The sequence below is a fragment of the Cebus imitator genome, unplaced genomic scaffold, assembly GCF_001604975.1.
Source record: "Cebus imitator isolate Cc_AM_T3 unplaced genomic scaffold, Cebus_imitator-1.0 Scaffold19, whole genome shotgun sequence".
Lineage (NCBI taxonomy): Eukaryota > Metazoa > Chordata > Mammalia > Primates > Cebidae > Cebus > Cebus imitator.
Genome location: NW_016107334.1, coordinates 2,451,815 through 2,456,784, shown reverse-complemented (window position 1 = coordinate 2,456,784; position 4,970 = coordinate 2,451,815). Strand labels below are relative to the sequence as shown.

Sequence of the window (4,970 nt, the reverse complement as noted above, 5' to 3'; positions counted from 1 at the left end):
TTTTTTTGTAGAGATGAGGTTTCACAATGCTGCCTAGGCTGGTTTTAAAAACCTGAGCTCAAGCGATGCACCTGCCTTGGCCTTCCCAAGTGCTAGAATTACAGGCGTGCACCACCACAGCTGACCCTATGACATTTTTTAAATGTATATCTCCTTCTGCCCTTAGAAAACCCAACATGTGTAAATGCTAAAACACAATTACCCGTCAAGTCACAAAGAATAGTATAGACATGAGCTTGTAAGTCAAAGTAAATTTGAGACAAGTGTTCTTGAATGGATTCTCTTAATCCTTTACCAGCAAGTGGCCAGGAGGACCCCTCCTTTAGGTATTTAAATATCCCTGGTGCCTGCTGACTAATTATATCTTTTAAGACTCAGGAAAACTACTATTTTTCTTCTGAGCGCTTTGAGAATCCATCATATGTCAGATTGTCATTTGAGCTGTGTCCACAATTGATTTATTATTACTTTTTTTTTTTTTTTTGAGACAAAGTCTCTCTCTGTCACCCAGGCTGGAGTACACTGGGGCCATCTCAGCTCACTGCAACCTCTGCCTCCTGGGTTTAAGCAATTCTCCCTGTCTCAGCTTGCCAAGTGGCAGGGATTACAGGCGCCCACCACTACACGCTGCTAATTTTTGTTGTAGAGATGGGGTTTCGCAGTGTTGGCCAGGCTGGTCTCAAACTCCTGACCTCAGGTGATCACCCGCTTTGGCCTCCCCAAGTGCTGGAGTTACGGGCATGAGCCACTGCATCTGATCTTTTCTTATTATTATCAAAACAGGCTTCCCATCAATAATACATAAATTCCAAGAGAGCAAGAACTTTATCTTGTTCACAGTTGTATCCCCAGAGCGTAATACATCACATGGCACCTGACACATGATAGGTGCTCAGTAAATACGTGTTGATTCATTAGCACCTACTGTATACTACGCTCTAGGAATATGAAGAAAACAAGGCAGACCTATGTGCCCCCTTTGTGTGGCACCTGCCGACACACAAAGAACTGGGCTTTCTTTACTTGTTATCTGATTAATGATGCCACACTTCTCAACTACTCTATTTTTACAACCTACGTCTCCTTCCCATCAGCCCCTAGAAAACCCCAAATCTGTCAGTGAAAATAAGCAACTACCAGTCAGGTCGCAAAGAATCTTTGAGGCTCTGAAGCCCCAAAGATGAGTAAGAAATGGTCCTTACCTGTGTCCCTGCCTGGATACACCAAGATGGACAGCACCTGACCATGGCCACCACCAACCTGCCTCGCTCTTGACCACTGACCACTGCCAGAATTTAAGGGCAAAGGTACAAATGGAGACATCCTCCTCCCCATATGCCTCGATGGTAAAGGTTTAAATTCAACCTAACAAACTTAAAATATGTTCTATCTTCCTGTTTTTACAAACATATCTTCATATTTTACAAACGATTCTTCTTAACAAAATCAAAACTAGGTAAAAGCAACAGTTCACTCAAATGGCTAAGAGTACAAACCCCAAACTGATTTCATTTTCCACCAAAGGCCATAATCCCATCTGGGGCTGCCCTGTCGAGCAGGTTAACCGATGTGGCTGGTCTGAACTGAGGTGTGCGGGAAGGGTCAACGCACATCTGATTTCAAAACTTGGCTCAAATATGCAAACATCTCACTAGTAATGTTTATACTGATCACTGATTGAAGTTATATTTTGGCTCTATTAGGTAAATATATAATTAAAATTAATTTTACCTCTTTCTGCATACTTTTTATACAAAAACATGGCTACTAGAGAATTAAAAGGACACCTGTCACTCACATGATCTTTCTCTGGGACAGTGCGCTCTAGGAGGCAGGGAAGGATGGAAGTAAAGGATCCTGTTGCCAACAGGCACCCACTGCCACTTCCCCATATCCCTAATCTAATCCCACTGGAAGCCCATGGGGCGAACACTCAATCTTCTTGTCCTCTTTCCCAGGAAGCCAGGGAGGCTCTTCACCCCCAACCCAGGCTCAGCTGCCTGCCCACCATCACCACCATCACACCCCTCCCTGGACAGAGGCGAGCACGGTGGCCAGCAGGTACTCTCTCATCTCTCACACAGCCATGCCGGCCAGCCTCTGCCCACCAGGTGCTACCAGCGCCCACCTCTACTGGCTTCACCTTACCACGCTACTCAGTGGAATGGAACCTCAGAGGCCCAGGTCCAAATGTAGAATTCCCAGCCTCCTTGACAATGGAAGCCTGTTACAAGGGGGAGCGCCAGACATGGTCGTGACACCCTTTTCCCCCCTACCCAGGGCTCCATCCTGCTCGAGGGCCTCCCCCAGGTGCACGAAGACTAGGAAGCCCAAAGAAACCAGCCCCACGCACTCACTCCTCCTTCCATCCCAAGAGATGCTGAGAGACACCTCCTGACCAACCCCTCAGGCTACCTTCTGCAGAACAAGCAGGTCCTGGAAGTGGTCCTGTGGCCCTTTGTAAGCAACCATCCTTCAGACATAGCACACTCCTGAGGAACACACGTGTAGAGCCCTCTGTGACACAGGGCCTGAGGGACCCCCTTGGCTGACGGTATCCACCAGAAGAGCTAAAGTTAAAAAGGCCAACGCTAATACCAAGTGTTGGTGAGTGTGGAACTGCTCCTCAACCCCTGCTCATTAGGAAATGCACATTGGTATCTTTGGGCAGTATTACCAAAGATGAACTACCTTATGACTCAGCAATTCTGCTCCTAGGTGCACATCCCACATAAATGTGGGCGTATGTCCACCAAAAACCAGGGGTGGTAATGTTCACAGAGACCCTACTCATGATAGCCCCAAACTGGACACAACACAAATGCCCTCGATAGTAGAAGGAATAATGTAATGGGGTCATCACACAATGGAGTGCTGCACTTAAAACAGAATAAACTACAACCCCATGTGACCACATGCATGAATCCAACCAACAGATTGTCTGCAAAAGCAGCCAGACACCAGAGAAGACCGGTGCCATCATTTCATTTACATAAAGTCAAACACAGGCAGACGTAATAGAAGATAATACACATCAAAAGAGAGGTTACTTTGAGGAAGAAAGGCTGGGGGTGACTTGGAGGGCCGCCATGGGGGCTTTGGGAATGTTCCGTTTCTTAATCTGGGTAGTGGTCATAGGAGTGTGTACATTTTGTGAAAATTCATGTTGTACATTTATGATCTGATATGAAACACTTACGTGCTTCTCTCTTGGTATTAAATGCTTAAGAAAAAATTTCACTTAAAGAAGGATTACTGCAAAAACAAATAAGCATGAGTTGAACATAACAATACAAACACGCTACCAAAAATGGCAGGTTCTCCCATTCCCTAGTACGAGCTTTCGTCCACCCTGCCATAAAGCTAAAAAACAATGACAATTCAGCAAAGGAATGTGAAATTATGAAGAAAATAACTGGAAATATGGACTTATACTCAAAATAATCACCAATAAATGTCACTCTAAGTGACTCTAAGTATTTCTATGTCTTGAAATACCAGCTGATAGTATAAAGCTGTCAGGGCTAGTGAGACATTTTACAATACTGTTTATTTTCATCTTTATCTTCTCTTTTTATGTACATGTTTGCTTGTTTTATAACATGCCTTCTATGTTATCAACAAATACAAATATAAAATTGATAAAGTATTGTTGGTACTTATCATAACCTTTACCAGTGAGGTTTAAGCAAAAACATGTGGAACCTCTTATCTGAATATATGTGCAGAAATACACCATCTTATCTCTCAGAAAAAAAGGGTAAAAGTATCCAGACTTTGCAGAAATTCTTAACTTTTAGAATTATTTATAAATCTCCAATAAGAAAGTCGGGAAATCTGCTTTAAATTTTTATTTTTGTGTGTGAAAACAGCTGAAGCGAGAGGTTAAATTTAACTTTAACTCCCTTAAAACCTTGAGTAGCAGTCTGGAAAGAGGATTTATGTCACAGCACTGAGTTCCCATGTCTGCGTCTTGGAAAAGGCCAACAAAAAGGTGGATGCTGAATCTCATGGCTTGGCCAGATAAGCAATTAAACAGGAAAGCACAAACCCCTCTCCTCAGTGGGAATAACTGACTGCAAATCTGACCTGGTGGCCCCCTGGTCTGGATAAATAGAACCCTTGTTTGGTTGGGGAGGGTCAGCGGTACAGCACTGACCTGGAAGCCTTGTGACCAGAACCTACATGCCCTCTCACAAGCACCCTGCCTTCACTTTCCTCCTTGATTGATTAGCCTTGTTACCATAGACGGATTCATCTGTACAACACACAGCTTCTAGATCAACATTACAGCGATGTTATGGTCCAGGAACGTGACACGGATTGAGTATCTTCCAACTGGACTTAGGAAACCAGAGATTTGTACACGTGTATGAATTCTGACTTTCCTCCATCCTGTTTCTGCTACATCGATCTCACTTTTATGTCGATCAATGTGATTTTACTGCTTTTCGTCACACATTTTAAATCTTGATTTTCACAAAGTGGTATTCCCTGTGGCCTGCCCACGCCACAACCAAACAAATGTGCTTTTGCTGCCTCAAGAAGGATATAGGTCATTTACTTTTAAAAGTGAGCTGAGCTCTCAGGAGACATTCAGCCTCATGCGTCTTTCCGCTAGGTTTCAGCTCTCAATCTGTCTGGGAGACTCAGTTAAAGATGAAGTTGGAACTGATGCACAGGTGACAGGTGGGGCCACGCACCTGTCAGGCCAAACAAGAGATGCGGATAAAGGGCATAGACCTGGCCCTCCTCCTGGGGAAGCCAGAAAGAACTTCTCCAGAAATAACACACTCTGGTAACTCTCAGGGTCATACTTTAAGGTGCAAGAAATGCACTAAGCCTTGTTATTAAAATTCTTCCTTTTTTATGACTTTGGTTTTTTTTCTTTTTGAATAACATATTTTCTTTTTTTTTTTTTTTTTTTTTTTTTTTTTTTTTTGTAGAGATGAGGTTTCACAATGCTGCCT

At 43.5% G+C, this 4,970-nt stretch overlaps 1 protein-coding gene and 1 long non-coding RNA gene across 3 annotated transcripts in view; one reads left to right on the top strand and one right to left on the bottom strand.

The window, feature by feature from the left end:
* SLCO3A1 (solute carrier organic anion transporter family member 3A1) overlaps window positions 1–4,970 on the bottom strand; it is a 330,506-nt gene that overhangs the window by 185,562 nt on the left and 139,974 nt on the right. The gene's annotated exons all lie outside the window — the stretch shown is intronic.
* The window catches only part of LOC108295683, a 22,719-nt gene continuing 17,958 nt past the window's right edge, over window positions 210–4,970 (top strand). Inside the window, exon 1 of the long non-coding RNA XR_001821543.2 lies at window positions 210–222. This is a non-coding gene — a long non-coding RNA (uncharacterized LOC108295683). The remainder of the gene's footprint in view (window positions 223–4,970) is intronic.